At 47.6% G+C, this 21835-nt stretch overlaps 1 protein-coding gene across 2 annotated transcripts in view; it reads left to right on the top strand.

The window, feature by feature from the left end:
• Ac76E (adenylate cyclase type 2 Ac76E) overlaps positions 1-21835 on the top strand; it is a 944861-nt gene that overhangs the window by 389326 nt on the left and 533700 nt on the right. The window lies entirely within an intron of this gene.

Below are 21835 nucleotides of genomic sequence, written 5' to 3'. Positions count from 1 at the left end.
AGCAATGATATCTCAATATCTAGCATTACAACTGTGCTAATCAGGAGCTATCGACCTGTTGAAACAGGGTAATTCTTATCAGGTGGCCAGGTTGCAAGAAGCAGGATGCTCGGAATATGTGATACGTTGCACTTGCAACATGTTAGTTACAATCCTAAGAACGGAAACACGCCAAAAGGTGCCAGGAAACCCCAGCCGTAATCAAGTCGCCCTGCTCCTTTAGGTCCATTCCTTTCAAACGCATAATGAAGGACGGAGCGTGAAGAATAGAAGCCCGTGGCTTAGTTGGTTAAGCGTGAAGATTTTAGGTTAGCGTGTGAGGAAAGCTGCGCTTTAAAAGGGGACTTCGGCAAGGATCCCCTCTGTCACCACTGCTACTTATCAGTGACCCAAGGAAAATGCAAGCAAGGCTATAAATGAAGTGAGTTTGCCTTCAAGTTGCCGGTTTGCGACTAGGCCGTCTGGAAACTCATCGCATATACCTGGACTGATATAATCAGGAAATATCGCCATTCGAACGGATAATATATATATATATATATATATATATATATATATATATATATATATTAGGTGAGAGATGGCACATATTTCAGGTTTTCGATGCAGCGCGCAAAAATCTAATGTTATGGTATAATGTTGAAAGCAACAGGATTACGGTGCAGTTCAGAAAATTTCCTTAAGTGAAGGCCTACACGCACCTTGATGTAGGGAAAAGACTGCACATGCGATAGCACTGGGAGGAAGCAAAGAAAAAAAGAAAAAAGAAATGCTGCTTTCATAATGCGCAGGGAACTTCAAGGTCGTAATATGGAACTAATTCTCAACGCCTGATATATTGAAGAGCGCTCTTGCACCACATCTCACATTTGCGTATGCACCATTATGCCATTGGATCAGACATCCATTTTATCCTAGTAATTAAACAGATGACTGTTGGTAGGCCAACTCTGGGTGTGTATGGCAGCACAACAATTGAAGCAATCGAAGGAGGCATGGGGTGGTCAGCAATTAATATGCGAGGGGACAAAACGTAAGCTGCGCTATGAGATATTACGGGTGGAGTATTAATAAGAGTCACATTTTGAAGTGCCCGTAGCTGCTGAAGGAAGGTACCGCAACTATAAAATACGTATTACAGACTTTGAAATGCGTCTTGCATTTTTCCTTCACTGCGTGTTGTTGCGTTTCGCCTGCGACACGTGGTTTTGCCGGCGCGACTGCGGCGGGGCGGCAGACATTTTGGCCCGATCGTCGTCGCCGCAACACTCATCGGCAGGTGTTTCCAGGCGCGACTGCGGCGATGCGACCGCAAAAGATCATCCTCTCATTCCAGTCATTGTGCCCGAAACAGGCGATGCCAAAGCAGGGACCATCCTCTCATTCCAGTCATTGTGCCCGAAACAGGCGATGCCAAAGCAGGGACCATCCTCTCATTCCAGTCATTGTGCCCGAAACAGGCGATGCCAAAGCAGGGACCATCCTCTCATTACAGTCATTGTGCCCGACCGGCAGCGCTACAACAGGGTGCTACGAGATCGTGCTCGACAGGGTGCTACGAGATCGTGCTCGTCATGGTGCTACGGCATCGCTACGACAGTGTGCGTCACCATTAGCCCATTGTACATTCACGTGCTCGTCTTTTGAGGGGTTCCTTCTTGCCCTCAACTGCGAGAGTATAAAAACAGCTGCCCCCGGACGCAAAAGAGAGGGCTCCGATTTCTTCTGTTGAGTGAAGTGCTCTCCCGTCTCTCTACTTCGGTCAACCTGACCGCCAACTCTTTGCGATGTTAAAATAAACAAGTTGTTTCGTTGTTACCAGTCGACTCATGCTTTGCCGGGACCTTCGGATGCTTCCAGTTGTACCCCAGGCCGCCAGGCCAACGCTACCCTTGGGGCTTGCGACCCAGGTACAACCACGGGCGTCAGCGCCGAGTTCCCAACAGATCGTACCAGCAGTCCGATCCAAACATCTGGTGGCAGCGGTGGGATCGCGACAACGGAGGCCAGCAGCGAAGAGATGCAGTTGACTGTATGCTGAGCAGCTCAACGACGATCCGGGAGCAGTGCAACGAGCCCTGTGTGATGACTGGTTGCCTGCAGCGGAACGACTGCGCTGGACTCTTGGCTGCGAGGTTTGGTGAGTGCGGGACTTTCTTCTTCTGAGCTTTGCCAGGCTTTTGTTAGTGTCAGAAACAGAGCTGGTAATTGTGGTTGTCGTTGCTGCCGGGTTAGTTTGCGGCAAGACAATAGTAAGCAGTAGAGAAAGCAGCATTCAGAGCAGCCATGGATTTGAAGTCGTTGCGCAAACCGAAATTGTTGGAGCTTGCAAGAGAGTTGGGTCTGGATGTCTCAGACAAACTAAGAAAACCAGAACTGATAAAGGCTATTCTTGAGTTAGAGGCTGAGGATGACGAGCTGTCGGAATGCCTTGAGACCATTGAAGAGAGAGAGACTGCAAAAAGACAGGAGCGCGAACTTAAAGAGCAAAAAGAAAAAGAAGAGCGCGAACGTAAAGAACAGAAAGAGCGAGAGCAACAAGAGAAAAAAGAAGAGCGTGACCGTCAACACGCTTTGGAAATGAAGCGTCTCGAGATAGAGATGGAACGCGCTCGTAATGGAAGTCAGGCACACGGTGCAGGAGAACGAGTATTGTTCAAAATGACTGACCTGATGCGGCCGTTTAAGCTTGGAGAGGACATTGGTTTGTTCCTGGTTAACTTTGAGCGAACGTGCGAGAAGCAGGGGTTCTCTCGGGAAACGTGGCCACAGCGCTTGCTCACTTTGTTACCCGGCGAGGCGGCCGACGTAGTCGCTCGCTTGGATAGAGAGGAAGCAGAGGATTTCGACAAAGTAAAATCGAGTCTGCTAAAAAAGTACCGGCTGTCTGCGGAGGCGTTCCGTCGGAAGTTTCGGGAAAATGAGAAAGGCAAAAGTGAGTCATATACAGAGTTTGCGTATAGGCTTATGTCGAACATGCAGGAGTGGCTCAAAGAAGAGAAAGCGTTTGGTGACCACGATAAAGTTCTGCAGTGTTTCGGGCTAGAACAGTTTTATAGTCGGTTACCTGAGAACGTGAGATACTGGGTCTTGGATAGGCCAGACGTTTGTACGGTGGCTAAAGCCGCTGAGCTAGCCGAGGAGTTTGTGACGCGTCGGGCTCGCGGAGCTAAGGACGGTCAAAAGGGTGAATTTGGCTCGAAGTTTGAGAGGCCGAAGTTCACACCCATGAGAGCAAAGGGGAACACGCGTAGTGTGGATGCGAGTGGAAGCAGTGCGACCGAACCTAAGGAGACGGCGGCAGCCGAAGCCGAACGCAGAAAGCGGTTCGAGATGAGGCAAGCGCGCGTTTGTTATACGTGCCAGAAGCCGGGTCACTTTTCGGCGCAGTGTCCGGAAACAACACCAAAAGTTGTGTTTTTTTCAATAGGCAGCACTGACGAGAACATGAAGCTTCTCGAGCCTTACATGCGAGACCTCCTCGTGAACGGGAAAGAGTGCCGAGTGCTTCGCGATTCCGCAGCTACGATGGATGTAGTTCACCCGTCTTACGTAGAACCCCATATGTTCACGGGCGAGTGCGCATGGATCAAGCAAGCCGTGGAAGCTCATAGCGTGTGTCTGCCGGTAGCAAAGGTGCTTATTGAAGGACCTTTCGGAGCGCTTGAGGCAGAGGCGGCAGTGTCATCTATGCTGCCACCCCAGTACCCGTACCTATTTTCAAACAGGTCCGATCACCTCCTGCGCGAGAAGGGGCTTTTGTTTGGTGAAGCTAGTGTTCAGGCCTTAACCAGATCGAAGGTTCGGGAGCTCGCTGCAAAGGCGGTAGTTGCGGGGCCGACGTTATCAAACAACGAAAAAGGGTCAGAGGCGCAGCAAGCTGATATTCAGAGCACGCCCGAACTGAATAAAATTGAGTCTGTAGCGTTGAAGGCGCCAGATACTGGAGAGGAAAATCCCGATTCGGGAAAGTTAGAAGAGCTATCTACTGATTTGCTCATCGCGCCTACGTCAGACGGACTTGATAGGTTGCTAAAAGTCAGCCGGTCGGCTTTGATAGCCGAGCAAAAAAAGGATGGCAGCCTGGAAAACGTGCGCTGCAATGTCAAAGAAGGTATCGCCAGGAAAACTGCGCGTTTTGTGGAAAGAGGTGGAGTCCTGTACCGGAAGTATCTAGACCGAAGAGGAGTGGAGTTCGATCAGCTGATCGTGCCTCAATGCTATCGTCAGGATCTGTTGCGCTTGTCGCATGGGGGTTCGTGGTCCGGACACCTAGGAGTTAAGAAAACTAAGGACCGTCTCTTGCAAGAGTACTATTGGCCAGGGTGTTTTCGGGACGCAGACCATTTCGTGAGGACATGTGACACTTGTCAGCGGGTGGGCAAACCAGGGGACAAATCGAGGGCGCCGTTGAAATTGGTACCTATCATTACGGAGCCTTTTAGACGGCTCGTTATTGATACTGTGGGACCTCTGCCGGTAACAGCCACGGGGTACAGACACATTTTGACTGTGATCTGCCCAGCGACAAAGTTCCCTGAAGCAGTGCCGCTTAAAGAACTCAGCTCAGTTGAGATAGTTAATGCACTACTGTCCATATTTGCGCGAGTTGGTTTTCCTGCGGAAATCCAATCAGATCAGGGCACAGTGTTTACTAGCGCTTTGACGACAACTTTTCTCGAAAGGTGTGGGGTAAAGCTGTTACACAGCTCAGTGTACCACCCACAGTCGAATTCCGTTGAGAAGCTCCACTCCGTCATGAAGCGCGTGTTGAGAGCGTTGTGTTTTGAACATCGAACTGACTGGGAGCTGTGTCTGCCTGGGGTGATGTTTGCTTTAAGGACCGCGCCGCATGCGGCTACGGGGTTTTCGCCAGCTGAACTGGTGTACGGTCGCTCGCTTCGATCTCCGCTTCGCATGCTTCGAGAATCGTGGGAAGGTAGGGGCGACGACCCAGTCGTGGTGGAGTACGTGCTTAAGCTCCTCGAACGCTTAAGAAGGGCACAGGAGTTGTCAGGTGAAGCAATGACAAAGGCCCAGCAGAGGGCCAAGGTTTATTATGATCGGACAGCCAGGGCCCGTCGTTTTGAGGTTGGCGATGAGGTCATGATATTGCGCACATCGCTAAACAACAAACTAGACGTGCAGTGGGAGGGCCCAGCGCGAATTGTTCAGAAACTGTCGGACGTTAACTACGTGGTAAGTCTGCCAGGAAAGCGGAAAGCACAGCAAGTTTACCACTGTAATCTGCTCAAACCTTATAGACAAAGGGAAGCAGTGGTGTGCATGATGGTAAACGTTCCTGAAGAGCTTCCGGTCGAGCTTCCGGGACTAGGCTCAGTGACGAACAGGGAAGACACCGGTCAAGTCATTAGTGACCTTATCAGTAAAGCACCGCTGTCGCCTGAGCAGAAAACCGAACTACACCAGCTATTACAAGAGTTTCAAGGTCTGTTCTCTGAGAGGCCTGGTAGGACTTCGGTACTTACTCATGATATAGAACTTACCTCCCCAGAGCCAGTACGATCCAAGGCGTATCGGGTGTCACCCCGCCAGAGCGATATTATGGAGGCTGAGGTAAAGAAAATGCTACAGCTCGGTGTTATTGAGGCAGGTGAGAGTGATTATACCTCCCCTTTGATTTTAGTTGAGGTACCGGGCAAGGAACCTCGTCCTTGCGTCGACTACCGCAGGCTTAATTCCACCACTAAGGATCAAATTTATCCGATCCCTAACATCGAGGAGCGCCTTGAGAAAGTTAGTAGCGCTCAGTTTATTTCCACCCTAGATCTTGTCAGGGGTTATTGGCAGGTTCCACTTACAGAAGAGGCTAGTAGGTATGCGGCGTTCATTTCACCAATGGGAACATTCCGTCCTAAAGTGTTGAGTTTTGGTTTGAAGAACGCGCCATACTGTTTTTCAAGTCTCATGGATAAAGTGTTGCGGGGACAGCAAGAATTCGCTTTACCGTATCTAGACGACGTAGCGATATTCTCCGCATCCTGGTCTGAGCATATGACACACTTGCGGGCAGTGCTAACCCGCCTGCGCGAAGCAGGCTTGACAGTAAAGGCTCCTAAGTGCCAGTTAGCACAGGCCGAGGTTGTCTACCTCGGTCACGTGATTGGTCAGGGTCGTCGCCGCCCCTCTGAAATAAAAGTGGCCGCTGTGCGAGACTTTCCGCAACCGCGCACAAAGACCGATATTCGGTCGTTCTTAGGTGTCGCCGGCTACTATCAGAGGTACATCCCTAGGTACTCTGATATCGCGGCTCCCCTGACGGATGCTCTAAGAAAAACAGAGCCTCAAACAGTCGTCTGGGACGAGACAAAGGAAAGAGCTTTTAGCGCCCTAAAGAGTGCCCTAACAAGCCAGCCTGTGCTACGATCGCCAGACTATACAAAAGGGTTCATTGTTCAGTGCGATGCTAGTGAGCGAGGCATGGGCGTTGTACTGTGCCAACGGGAAAATGGAGAAGTAGAACACCCCGTCCTGTATGCTAGTCGTAAGCTGTCCAGTCGTGAGCAGGCGTATAGCGCCACCGAGAAAGAGTGTGCGTGTCTCGTGTGGGCCGTTCAGAAATTGTCATGCTATCTAGCCGGCTCGAGGTTTATCATTGAGACGGATCACTGCCCTCTCCAATGGCTGCAGACCATCTCTCCCAAAAATGGCCGCCTCCTGCGCTGGAGCCTCGCTTTACAACAATATTCCTTTGAGGTGCGTTACAAAAAGGGGAGTCTCAACGGTAACGCCGATGGCTTAAGTCGAAGCCCCTAACGTAGGAATCAGCCTCAAAATTGTTTGTTACTGATGTTTTTTTTCCTGAGGCAGGATTTTTTTTAACATATTGCTTTTGTTTAGTGTTTCAAAGTGATGATATGCTTTCTAGTGCAAGTTTTCAATTTGTGGACGCGTTCTGAGTGATGCTAGACTACTGTAAGGAACTAGGCAGTGGTATAAAAAGGGGAAAGAGCCTGGCAGGGCTTAGTGAGGGTTGTGCCGTGCTTGCTGACTGAGCGGTTGAGTTTCAGCGTAGTTCTAACGCTTACCGGGAACGAGAACAAAAATGTGAACTCTCCCGAAGTCACTTTGCAGTGTCCCGTGCGAACCTGAACAAGAGAACGAGGCCTTCTCTGTGCGCTGCGCTCAAGAAACGTCGAGGGACGCCCGACTTCGGTTATGAGCATCATCGAGCGACATCCCTCCGGACAGCGGATGCAGTCCCCTGTCCATCGGGATCTCCTTCCCCCGGCGGGGCGGTCTGTTGCGTTTCGCCTGCGACACGTGGTTTTGCCGGCGCGACTGCGGCGGGGCGGCAGACATTTTGGCCCGATCGTCGTCGCCGCAACACTCATCGGCAGGTGTTTCCAGGCGCGACTGCGGCGATGCGACCGCAAAAGATCATCCTCTCATTCCAGTCATTGTGCCCGAAACAGGCGATGCCAAAGCAGGGACCATCCTCTCATTCCAGTCATTCTGCCCGAAACAGGCGATGCCAAAGCAGGGACCATCCTCTCATTCCAGTCATTGTGCCCGAAACAGGCGATGCCAAAGCAGGGACCATCCTCTCATTACAGTCATTGTGCCCGACCGGCAGCGCTACAACAGGGTGCTACGAGATCGTGCTCGACAGGGTGCTACGAGATCGTGCTCGTCATGGTGCTACGGCATCGCTACGACAGTGTGCGTCACCATTAGCCCATTGTACATTCACGTGCTCGTCTTTTGAGGGGTTCCTTCTTGCCCTCAACTGCGAGAGTATAAAAACAGCTGCCCCCGGACGCAAAAGAGAGGGCTCCGATTTCTTCTGTTGAGTGAAGTGCTCTCCCGTCTCTCTACTTCGGTCAACCTGACCGCCAACTCTTTGCGATGTTAAAATAAACAAGTTGTTTCGTTGTTACCAGTCGACTCATGCTTTGCCGGGACCTTCGGATGCTTCCAGTTGTACCCCAGGCCGCCAGGCCAACGCTACCCTTGGGGCTTGCGACCCAGGTACAACCACGGGCGTCAGCGCCGAGTTCCCAACAGATCGTACCAGCAGTCCGATCCAAACAGTGTTCAGTGACTCTATTCGGGCCTTTTATCTTGTAACGACGCCATGAGTTGGGTCAGCGGTAGCGTCTTGGATGTTCAAAGCTCAATATGATACTTGGGAGATGTAAATATGTTAAGACCCCGGCAAAAGACGACCATCGCACTGTTCGCCCAGCATCTCCCTCCTGAGTGTCGTCTGCTTCACACGCCACGGCCTAAGTTCCCGCCAGTGATGGCGCCGTTCCTTGCATGTCCGGCGACTTGCGGCAGCTGCACAGTCCCTTGGAAGCAGAAGAATGATAAGGGATGAATTTGTTTAGAGAAATAGTACTTCGTGCGGCGCGTAGCTTTGGCAACTAGAAACATGACCAATAGCTAGCCAGATCTGGCAGCAATAGCAATCTCAGAGGTCTGTTCAAGAACCTTGCCCTCAAGGATTACCGACATGACATGCCCTGTAAACTACAGAAATATAACGGCAAGGGCCAAAGTCCTAAATAATTTACTGTAATACTTGTTTCTACGAACTAGTTTTGGTTTCGTCACCCATTACGTAGGTGGATGCGTCATGGCGTCATAATATATTCGCTTGATTTGTTCCTGCGATTGCTCCTGCTGCCACATGTGAGCGTAGCTGAGGGAAATGCTTGCAGCACTATTGTTTTACTTTTTTGCTATTTCGGGTGGCGATGGTATCCGCCACCGCCGCCGGTGTCCGTGGAAGCTATCACCGGAAATGAGAAAAAATGTCACCAATTCCGTCTGGGATCGAACTCGGGCCCGCTACTTGGGAATCAGCAACTATACCACTGAGCCACGCCAGCGCTTCTTTTTTCTTTATTACATGGAAAACAAAACTGAAGATATATTACAGAGCGGACAGAGCTACATACTCAAAACTCAAGAAAACACAAACATGCGTCCAACAAGTGCATCCAGTCTGACGGAGGTTTCTGCGCAGCGTACACGCTTCTCAGGTAAGCAGCACTTTCGCGAAAGAAGAATTTTGTAGAACGCGGGCTTTCGGCATGGCGATCACACAGTCTACATCTCCATAGGCTGTTTAAACCAAGTACTATGAACATATCATAGAGAGGACCTGCCGTAACCTTAAACGGTAGAAACCTAATTGAATATGGAGTGATATCAATTTTCCTTTCTAAGCGTCCGTTGGAGAATGTCTCAAAAAAAGAAAACATCATCCCTACAATCTATGAAACAGTGATCTATGGTCTCGGCACGTGGACAAAGTCAAGAGTTTGTTGACCACGGCACAAAGTAGCACCTCGAATTCAACCAAGTTTTAACAGGGAGTGTTTCTGAATTTAACTTAAAGAAAAATGTTTCAACTCCAGGAGGTATACACATTTTACGAACCCAGCTAAGTACATCTTGATAAGTGCGGCTTAAATAAGGTGCACAATACAAAGGACCTGTGAAAATCGAATCCACCAGTGCCGCAGAAATTGCTTTACGACTCGCAGTGAACATGTACTCCAGGCTGAATCTAACTGTCACGAAAACAAATGTGTCAACGACCTCTTTGAGAAAGCCCCAAGAAGCCTGTGGGACATCTTTGGCATTTAACGATACTACTACATCAGCAAGATGATGAACTAATCGGAGTTCCAACATTTCACGCAAAAACGGATCGTCGCTGTCTCTAAAGAAAAACAGGCGAGAAACAATTTGCCTGACGAAGAGATAGACCTGTCCTAGACCACCACGCTCAAGAGGGAGGAACAGATTGCCGTGCCGCATCGTTCACAACTCGAACTTCAATAAATGTTGCAAATGCGCGATGCAGTGCCTGATGCAGACTTCAGCACGACTGAATATTGACAAATTCCGCCCTCACCATGAATTCAGTTTACGTTGAATGTTTCCAACTTCTCCCGACCAATGAGTGTTACTATTTCTATAATATGAGAGAGGTACACCTAAGTAACACAGATCTTTTTCCATTGAATGCCTGCGTAATGTGATGGCATTGTGAACAATAATCCAAACCAAAAACATGAACTTTTGCAAACTTAACGCTTGCACGAAGAGCCGCACATAAATCTTCTGTAATTGCCGGCGCAGTCTTTACACTCATTTTATTAGTACGAAAAAAAGCCACGTCGACTGCATATGCAGGAACCCGAACCTCATTAGTCGGCAGTTTAAACCTTTGGAAATTCTGTTCTTTCAGAATGCTCATACAAAGTGGCTCTAAATACAAGCAGAACAGGAGCGGTGACAAAGGGCATCCTTGTCTTACTGATGATACAAGCCTAATCGGATTGGAGAGAGAACCATTCGCTATCAGCCTCGTTGAGCCATTAGCATAACATATTCTGACACCTCTAAGGAGCAGGAATCCGATATTTATATTCTCTGGTATGGTAAACAGGAACGAGTGATTCACTCTATAGAACGCCTTAGCCAGATGTAGCTGTACCATTGCTATACTGCCCAATCCCCTCAGCTACACTAGCACCGATCTCGCAACGTGAATATTGCTCTGAATGGACCGTACCCTGATGCCACATGTTTGATGACCACCAATCACAGATCTTGTCACGACTTGCAAACGGTTAACTGATACCTTTGCAAAAATTTTATAATCCAGATTACATAAGGAGATAGGCCGATATCCATCCACTATCTTCAATTTAGTCTCATCATCGCTTTTAGCTATGAGTACAGTGTGCCTTTCGTAGATTGTGGAAGTTAGATACCCTACTTCCAAGGCCTCACGGTACACCTGAAGTAATAATGGTCATAAGAGGGAACGAAAACACTTATAAAATTCGGCAGTAATGTCATCCGGGCCTGGCGTCTTGCCTTTCACTGACGAACCTATGCGTCACTTACCTCATTAATATCAATGTTTTCGTTTGTATAATCATAATCATCCTGATTTAACTGGGGCAGCAAGGACACAAATTTTCTGGCAGCATCAGTATCCAGTGGCTTATGGCCTCTAAATAATTTTTCATAATGTTCAAAAAACGCTTTAGTTATTAGAGTCGGCTGATTAACAATGATTCCACCATACTCTATATCAGTATTTATTTAGACAGCGCGTGTCGGCGCTCATCAGCTAGGGACCTACTGCAAGGCTGTTCTTTCAGGAAACGATGCTTTCGCGCACGCACTAGTGCACCTCTATATTTTTCTGTGTACAAAGTTTGTAACTGCGCCTTAGTACTATGAATATCATCAATATATTGACCCGGTTGTAGACATTCAAGCTCATGCAATTCACTCAGAAGTCTATACAATGCTTTGTAATCATTCTTTCTTTCAAAAGCCAATAGTGATCATTTTTCAATAGCTATCATTTTAACTTCCTGTTTGAATAATTCCCATAGGGCAAAGAGTGGCAAGTCCTTGCGGCTTGGCATATGAGCTATAAGCTCAGTAACATGCTTTCAGAAGCACTCACGCGAAAGTAATTTGTTATTAAACTTCCACAACTCGCAGCACATACGCCGATTTTGGTACCGACGGCTACCAAAAGATGCTGAAACTAGGCAATGGTCACAAAAGTATACAGGGTGCACAGTGTAACCATAAATAAGAGATGAAGCACTAAGTGAAACGTAAATCTGATCAAGCATTGCATGCAAGGTACCTTGGAAATGCGTGTAGCGATGTCCCACCTTTTTTATTTTCTCCAATGTCCACAAACCGATAATCACATATCAGGCGTTGCAACGCATCACCACTTGGGTCATGTCTCAGCTTCAATGACGTCCCCAAAGAGAACCAATGCACGATCAAGACACAAATGAAGTTCTAGGGATAAGAAGAAACGTTCTCGTTCACGTAACTTGTTCGGGGCATAAACACACACAAATCTAAAGCTCATACCACTGATATCAATGTCGCACCATATTAGGTGCCCTTCCCTATCTGTAAACAACTAACAAATCACATTGTAAATGTTTTCTAACAAATAACATGCAACCTGCGGAAACGCCTACTGCATGGCTTACACAAACATTATACTGAGGTAGAAATGAAGATTCTTCTGTGTTTTCGTCCGATTCAATCTTTGTTTCTTGGATAGCAGCAATATCTAATTTTCTCTTGCGTAACAAACGAAGAAACTTACTTGCCGTCGCTTACTGCGTAAGCCACGCCTGCGCTTGCTAGCATGCCGCGAAAAAATGTCCTATAAACGCGCCCTATAACGCGCGAGGAGACGCATGTTGTGAGATGCGCGCCGCCTAGCATCGATACGTGCACGTTTTGAATTGCAGTTGCCCATTATTGCACCAGGTATAACGCCATGTAGCAGAGGCACAGGTAGCGGTTCAAGGCAGTTAAAGAAGCTTTGAGGAAGAAGATTATAGAGATGTATAAACCTTAATGTAATGAAAAACATGTATGGCATACCTGATTAATTCACGCAGGCTAGGTGACTGTTTTTCACAGTGCCGTTTCAAAGGTAATGTCATGAAATCATCATCATCATTATCATCATATTGTGCCATTTGACATGCGCGCCGCGTAACGTCGATACGTACGAACTTTGCATTGCAGTTCGTTTATATTCCTTCAGGCGGCCCAACCTGTAGCAGTTGCGTATAGCAGTTGCAAGCTGCATTTAGCTGGACCTGGTTAACACAAACAGGCTATGTCACCATGCCACATTTGCCACCATGCCGTTTCGAAGGGGTTGCCAACAAACCAACCTTATAGCATCATCAACAACAGCAGCGTGCCGTGCCACGGGTCAAGGGATGTGATATGCGCGCCATTTATTCAGAATATTTGTATTTACACTTCGGTACGCGTTATGGCGCCTCCTTGCAAGGTACGAACCGCTGCTGAAGAAGCGAATCGCAGAAGCTACGCGCGCGGCTGCAACCAGGCAACATGGGGCTCAGCAGACCGCTGTGCAGAGAGCCGGACAAGCTGCACCACAAGCCGCAGCTCACCGTCGAGGCCGGGCGGACAGTTCAAATCGTTCTCGTGAAAACGACGCGAACAGACTTCGCCACGTAGACCCTGTAGTGCGTGGTGCCGCAAATAGAGTCACTCCTTCAGCTTACGATGTGATTGTGCTGCGTGTGCCGCGCAGGCCTGTGAATTTTTTTTTATTTGCGAGCAACCTCATCATCCTAGCCTTACTGATAGCTGACGTCAGCAGATTATCTTTTGCGTCATGACGTCATTACAGTCAATGACATCTGTCGAAATTTAGCAACAAATTAAAATACCTTATAACTGCTTCCAAACTTTCATGCTTAATAAACGTCCTCGTCTTTACGTACAAGAAGCGTAATAAATTTTTTTACAACATCTAAAATATGTGCCTGTACTCCTTTAAGACATGACCTCTACTTGCAGATGTTTCCTGAAATACCATGGTTTTGGTCGGGTCGATGAGTGCTCTTAGAAGATTCCAGGCCTTTGCCGTGCCTAGCGTTCCCTTGTGCGAGTTAGTTACTTGTTCCCAATTTTGTTTCGCCATTTGTGTGGCGTATTCTTCGGATTTCGCCTTGATCTCTGTGATCTTGAACCTGAGTTTTCTGTTATGCTTTTGCTACCTGCATCTCCTGGTGAGGCCGCGCCTAGCTTCCCAGAGTCTAAATAGCTGTCCGTTCACTTGGGGTGTTTATGCAGTTCGGTGTACCTTCTGGGTGTATATGTGTCGTGTCTGCTTAAGATGTTGCACCATGCCTCTAGCGTTTTGTATGCGGGCCTGGTTGCTATCGAATGCTCCTCGGAATGCATTCCAGTTCGTTATCTTCGCCTTGCCCCTCTTGCGACTCATCCAATCTTAAGTTACCCGTGTCTTGAGTTACGTAGTGGTCGCTACCCTAATTTTCCATTAGGCTTTCCCATTGCGAGTCAGAGAAAAACGAAGCTATATACCGGCTAATCCGCCAATACAAGGGACCGGACTCAGAACTCTTAAAGAATGTGCGAACCAAGTGCTTTGGCAATACGAACCTGCCAACCTACACAGAGACGTACCGGCGAGACGAGAATGCTAAGCTGGACGGACCCATAATGAAAGAAGAGGTCGACGCGGCCATAAGAGACACCACCAAGAACATGACTGCAGGTGCGGACGAAACAACGCGCGAAACAACGCGCTAATCCGCAACTTCAGTGATGAAATGGTTACCGAATTAACGAAATTCATCAACAAACATCATCAACATTCATCAACAAACAAGCAGAAACAGTCCCGGAGGAGTGGTAACATGCCGAAGTGGTAATGATCCCTAACCAGGCAAGAAACTCGAAATAGAAAACCTCAGACCAATCTCGCTTACATCATGCATGGGGACGCTGTATGGGCGAGTAGTAACTCAAATGCTATAAAACTACATGGAAGACAACGAACTAGTCCCCCATACAATGTTCGGCTTCAGACGTAAGCTATCAACACAGGACGTACTTTTCCAAATATGTAAAGAAGAACTCCAGCACGTTCCCAGATACGGAGACAATGTAATAATGGCCCTAGACATCAAAGGGGCATTCAACAATGAAGCCACGAAGCAATCCTCAGGGGTTTGGACGACCTGAATTGCTGACGATGGATTCACGGCTACGTAAGGCTTTCCTGTGAAGCAGAACGGTAACCATAGGCATGGGAGAACTTCGGTCGGAGAAGTGTCAAACACCGCAAGGGTCGGTCATCTTCCCTACGCTATTCAACGTGGCAAAGATCGGACCGGCACGAAGACTAGGGGAAATTGGCAGTATACAACGCGCAGCTTATGCCGACGACATCACCACATGGACCAACACGGGCTCACACAGTGAAAAAGAAGAGAAGCTACAGAAAGCGGCCACCTGTGTAGAAAGCTACGTTAAAGAAAGAGGACTAGCGTGATCGACCGAAAAATCAGAGCTCCTACGAGTATGGAGAGGAAAACAAAACCGAATGGTCCCGACCAGTGAAGAGTTGCGGCTTAATGTCTACCCGGAAGGAACACCGATACCTGAAAAGACAATCATACGAATCCTGGGGATGTGGCTACAGTCAAACCAGCGCTGTTCCCACACCCTTACGCTACTAAAGGCATCAACACTCCAAGTCGCACGCATGATCGCGCGAGTCTCGACTAGACGCCGTGGCTTGCGAGAAGGCACACTCAAGATAGAAGTCTGATGGTTAGCCGAATGACATACAGCCTCCCGTACCACAGCCACATCAAGAGCCAAATCCAACAGGCGGATTTGATCATACACAAGGCGTACACAACTTCGCTCGACTACCCCACAACACCTCAACCGAAAAATTCCTAAACCTGGGATTGCAGAACACGTTCGCAGAGCTAAAACATGCACAACTCACGGCCCAATTATGCTCTCCTCCAGAGATTCGGCTACGTTGAGCAAATACAGGAAATCTCGAGGACCGAAGCTATCCCCGAGGAGTACCGAAGCACGCTTAACATAGCGCAAATCCCAAGGAACATGGACCCCAACCTCCATAAAGGTCACAGGGAGGCAAGGGCCAAATACCTCCAGGAAACGTACGCTCCCCAAAAGACAGCGGTGTATGTGGACACTAGACAAAGAGGAACCAAGAATGCAGTAGCAACGATGCTATACTCGGCGCTACGAGAGACAACCAGCGTTTCGCTACAAAACTGCACGGTAGTCGAGTCTGAAGAAGTGGCAGTTGCTCTAGTGGAAGCGGAGGGATATCGGATTGGACACTCACTCACTCACTCACTCACTCACTCACTCACTCACTCACTCACTCACTCACTCACTCACTCACTCACTCACTCACTCACTCACTCACTCACTCACTCACTCACTCACTCACTCACTCACTCACTCACTCACTCACTCACTCACTCACTCACTCACTCACTCCTGGAATACCATAACATACTTTGGGAGGTATTTACGTTCGTTTAACGAAATTCTACGTTTTTGTGAACTGTGCGCTTTCAGATGTAAGGTGACGGGTCATATGTCAAGTTCGCCAGCTGCCCCATCCCTAAAGCGGTTTTAAATAGAGCACCTCCCACAAGCTTTGTTCCGCCTACTGTGACTGTGACCGAACTAGACTCCGAGCTGTCTCGGTGAGTCTCGTCTTGTTTCCTAAAGCTACCACCCTTGAAAACGTGAGGGTGGCAGTTCTCTCCCTCCTCCATCGTGAACTTTAGCGGGTACCGTAGGAGCTCCACCACTAGGCTCGGTATTGACTAATGTCACACAAGGACAAGGCCGTATATTTTCTTTCTTAGGCCGTGCACGGGATGTACGCTGCAACACAATCAATGCACATTAAATAGAGAGAGAAACGAAGAGGGAAAGATAGGGAGGTTAACTAAAGGCGTGCCCGGTTAACTACCATACTCTTGGGGAGGGGAAAGGGGGAAAATTTAATTAAATTATGGGATTTACGTGCCAAAGCCATGACCTGATTATGAGGCACGCCGTAGTGGGGAACACCGGAAATTTGGAACACCTGGGGTCTTTAACGTGCTCCTAAATCTAAGTACACGGGTGTTTTCGCATTTCGCCCCCATCGAAATGTGGTCGCCGTGGTCTGGAAGGGAAAGGGGAAGAATAGATGAGAAAATAAATCAGCAGTTCTACTGCCTTACACCTTGGCTGTCGTATTGCAATGCGAAACAAGTAATGCACGTCCATGTACTCACGGCTCGTACGTAAGTACGCATACTTAGATCTATATCAAATGCAAGTAAAGTACAAGCATTTGGTGCAGAGTACGAAATGCTTTTTTTTTCTTTTACTGTACTTGTATTTGGTATAGATCTAAGTAGATATAATGCAAGCCAGAGGAAGTCCATGTGTGACAGAGGGTATCTCAATGTTTTGCCACGCCTACTCGAACAAGCTGGATACTGTCGCGGACAGAAAAGCGACACCGTGCGTACATACGCGTATTTAAAAAAAAATTGTGCACATCCAACGCAAACGTTGGAAATGGTGTGGATCGAAGCTTTCGTGAAGCGGTTATTTAAATGCTCTAAAATTAAATGCGATGCGAGTGACTGTCTTTTTTTTACCATCTATGCAACGCGTAATCTCGTTCCTTTATGTTTATGTGCCATATCGGTGACAACTTTAATGTGGCGCCATATTTATATCACACCCTTCACAATCCAAGCCGAAATACAAATAGTACTTCCACTTCTTTATCGAATGTACGCCACCAGAGATCGCCGTGCAAGCTAATGGTCCGAATGCACCGTTTCGAGGGAAACAAAGGTGTCCCTAAAATTCCCCATATGAGAAATGGGTGCGTTCTCCTTATTTATCGCCTTCTGCTCTATAAGAGCGGCGAGTAGCGTTGTTGCACGCTGAGGAAGACTTTGTCAGGACGCGCTGAGTAGCGAATGGGCTACTGGCTGACGAGACATGCCTGCCTGACATTGTGCGAAGAAAGAAAAAAGAGCGCATTCCTTGCATGTAAAGCGTTTTCTAATATATGTTCCGTGGCGTTTTCTTAGCCGCGTGATCCCACCAGTGGAGAGCACGCTAATAGGCCTGAGCGTGTTAATGTATCCTGCTACTGCAAACGCTTTGAAATACATGAGTCATGATCAACGACAAATGCGTCTGCTTTTGCACATACTGCCCGATGTTCCTCACTTTCTTTGGTGTTACATTATATGTACTCGCGGAACTGCCGTTTGAAGGAACTGACCCAACGCCTATTAGCTTCGTTATTTGGGCATCTGCTCACACGCAAGGGGAATGTCAAATATTAAAAACAGCCACATTTTAGGAACCACGCTAAAGTGTCAGGCAAAATCATTTCGTGACTTCACGGAAAGTGAGCGGTACATGTTCTATGATCATGTTTAGAAAGAGAGTGAAAATGTTTCCGGGAGCTGTACTTTCCGCGCGTACAAGCTGATGTTGAAGTAGTCATGATATAACTTTTCATGGTTACTACACCTTGCAACAAGTAGTTGAGCGAGTGAGTCGAATTATTTGCCCATGTCAAGGTCTTACTTTAGTTAGACGGGGCTTTTGAAATGCAATAGTGTTGAGCTCACATTAACTGAATCGTACGGCGGGCTTTAGAGCCGCAGCAGAAGCGGGACGGATAACCATAGAATGCCAGGAGACAGGCGAACACACTCATGCTCGAAATCCAAGGTATTCCTCGAACAGGGTGTTGACAAAAAAAGAAAGGAAGAAAAAAAAGATGCAATTCTATGTAACGAATAAAACGCACGTGGTCAAGCTGCGAGTGAACACTAGCAAGTAAGTACTTCAGATGTTCGGTACGCACCTGTCAGCTTTGATACCTGTAGATTTCTGTAGATGCAAGATAAGGAGCATTTCTTGGTTTTGCACTGCTCTACACCATAGTGTAGCTCCGGTCATGGCTGATGTACGGAGCAGGCGCCCTCTAGAGCTTCGCTCTCTTCATGTCGGGGTGATGTAGATTGATCGACATTCTGTCTCACACTGCTGAGCAAGTTTTCACTGAAAAGCCAGCTTGCACGTTGGGCTCCTGATGTTTCTTTATTTTCTTCTATTTTGCGCTTTATTATTTTCCTTTGCTTTACATTGATTCAAGTCAATGCTTTCTTTACATGACAGACTCTTCTCGATATCTAATGAGCTCGCCCGAAAATAGAGAACAAGAAACAACTTCAATGTGCAGATTTATGTGTACCACGCACATTCCATCACTTTTTTTCCATGCGTAAGTAAGCGTGGGTTGGGAAATTCTCGCCGGTAACTCCACGTCGCAAACCTACATCCTGTTGACTATCATATTGGCCCTTATACGTATGAGCTGCATGTTCGTTGGCGTTTTATGAGCGCTGATTGGCACAGCTAGCGCCAAAGGATGTGCGGGGCTCGATAGCGCCGAGCGATAGCAAACCCCGCATATACATACTATAGAGTGTATATTCAGCTGTACCAGTCAGGCCTACCTTTTACTGAGCCCGAGACAGACGGCGAGGGCCCCATGTGTAGCCAACAATGATGATGATGAATATTACACACAGGCGATAAAGAAAGGAACGCGTATCACGTACAATGATGACTACATATACAGATGAGGAAGGGCGTGATGCTGCGAAGGCACAGCTAAAGGTGTGTCGTGATATGCAATATATTTAATTGTCGTAGGCACTTTCTCATAAATTCTGATTACTTTTAATTGAACGACTTAAGAAACAGAACGTCAAAGCTCAAACAAGAGCGTGCGCTTTGCTCCTTTCGGCGTTCTGTTTATAAGCAGTCGGTTGGTCGGGTCGGGTCCGGGCCGGTCGGGTCGTGTCGGTCAGGTCACGTCGGTCAGGTCGGGCAGGTGAGGTCGGTCAGGTCAGGTCGGTCAGGTCAGATTAGGTCAGGTTAGTCAAGCAATCAATGACTCAATCTTTATTTTATGTGCCCAGAAACAATCGGAGGTCTAAATACTGGCGCACAAAGGCAAAAAAGTGAGAAGGTGGAAAAAGTATCAGCAAAAGTTATGGGATAAAAACGAGAATGAATAACAAAAGGAGAAAAGAAGAGCATAAAACATACATCTTGAGCAGCAATCCAAAAATAACACAAAGTTAGGAGACAAAGTAGACATACGCAGTAGGTCACACAATGAGTATTGTAGCTAGCTTGGAGATCAGTCGGTTGCCTGGAGTGCACATGCGATGAGGTGACATATAAAGACAGAAAAAACTTTTGAGAAGCAGGAGAGGAGTGCAGCTAGGAAGAAGGCTCAAGAGAAAGCACAAAGGCTGGAATGCAAAGAATATAACACGGGCGCTATAACGTAAAACAATTGCAAACTTTGCCATTCCAATTCTGCAATCAACCCACCGCGATTGGTCAAAAACTTTTTCGGACCATCCCCACTTCACCTGCCTGTCACGCGACGTCACGAAAACCGCGATAGCTCCCCATCTGATATGACGTGTACACACTGTACATACTTTGACCGAACAAAACAAAAATAGTTATTTCTGATTCGACGCCTTTTTGCCATTGGCCATCGGCTATTGGTCATAAGTTTTCGTTTTTCGGGCTGCACCCACTTCACCTGCCTCTCACGCGACGTCACAAAACCGCAAAAACTTACCGCGTCAAAGTGACACGTACACGTTAAAGATGCATTAATATGCTGAACAAAATTGAATTTTCTTCTGAATAGCCACAGGCTGCCCCGTTCCGAAAGGAATAAAAGATGGCTGCCGCCAATCGCTCTGGCACTGGCTACTTGCCCCTGCCGGAGAACATGGGTTTATTTGCTTGTAATAAAACTTTTTGCGTGGCCGTGTAACGTTTTAGATAACTTTCGGCACGTTTACGACTTCATGCTGCCAACTCTTCTTTGGTGAGGATCCGTTTTAGCGTCATTCTTAAGCTTCCGTTGCATGCCGCCGCGATTAGAGAGTTTTAGTTTAGGGGACGCAAGCGGCTTGCGTACGCAAGAACTAGGGGCGACGGTACTGCGCATGTGCACACCGCTACGTCTACTTGCGTCCTTGCGTTGTTGCCCAAGGACGCAAGTAGACGTTGTCCGCTGTTTTTGCCCGCTGCCCCTAAGTGGTCACGTTACCCACGTGACTCTCGCGGTGTAGGAGAACTTGCGAGTAGCTAGCGGGTAGATAATCTAATAAATCTTTCACCAAGTGTCGACAGACGTATATATATATATATATATATATATATATATATATATATATATATATATATATATATATATATATATATATATATAATAGAGGTTTAGCGTGTCCGGTACTCGGATAAACGCAGGCTGGGGCGTTGGGGCGGAGCCATGAACGGGAGCAGCCTGCATGGTGCATCCACCTTGCGGCGCAAAGCTCAAACGAAAAAAAAAGCTGCTAATATTGCTGTAACCAAGTATATTCTACTTCTCTGCTGGTGTAAATTTTCGGCATTGGCGTAATAGTGTTGCTGCCAAAAATGTATACCCACAGCAAAGTAAAATACACTTGTTTACTGCAATATTAGCTGTTTTGTCTGTTTGAGCTTTGCGCCACCAGGTGGCTGCACCATGCAGGCCGCTCCAGTTCATGGCTCCGCCCCAACACCCCAGCCTGCGTTTACCCGAATACCGGACGCGCTAAACCTCTCTACTAACTGCTTTTAATAAGAATAGTTTTATGTGCTTTACTTCATATGCTTGATTTCGTGTTTTAAAAAATGATTGCGCAGCAAAAATCAGACCATGATGGCGCTGCGAGCGCATGCGACCTCACTGTGGCTTGAGTTTGAGGCCGCTAACCTATAACTTGTTTCTGCTTGCGTACGCAAACGCAAAGGCACACAAGCGCTAGGGGCCCCAACGCCTAGCGTCCCCTAAACTCAGGCTCTCTATTGTCGACGAGCCACTGCAAGCTAAGAGATAGCGGACCAATCGCAGACGCCGGCACCACCCTCTTCATCCGGTTATCGATATTCAGTGCAGTGGCTCGGCCCCATCGAATCCCTCTCCACTTGAGCGTGCTCGTAGCCTCTTGTAAGCCAATTAGATAAGACAAGCCGCTCAGTGCAGGCAATGTTACTCGTTTTTTAAGCAAACAAAAGTGACCTCCTATTAACGAGGGGAGAACTTGATTGGTTTCTTCAGACAACCCTGCGGATGACAGCCCGATGCTTGCGTCGGCTGTTACGCAGATTTGACGTCAGGAGATTGGAATAAAAACACATTGGAATAGTTTTACGTTATACGTCTTGAAAGATATCAAGATGGAAAAGTCTGTTGCACAGACTTTGCATTCTGTGGTGAGACGAGTATCGGCTGAAAGTGACAAGAACGTGGAAGGGTCTATGTTTCCTGGTAGGCCCTCTGCAAAGCTCGTAGTGA

The sequence above is a fragment of the Dermacentor variabilis genome, chromosome 1 (assembly GCF_050947875.1).
Source record: "Dermacentor variabilis isolate Ectoservices chromosome 1, ASM5094787v1, whole genome shotgun sequence".
Taxonomy (NCBI): Eukaryota; Metazoa; Arthropoda; class Arachnida; order Ixodida; family Ixodidae; genus Dermacentor; species Dermacentor variabilis.
Note: the sequence above shows the minus strand (reverse complement) of the source record. Positions and strands in the feature narration are given on the sequence as shown.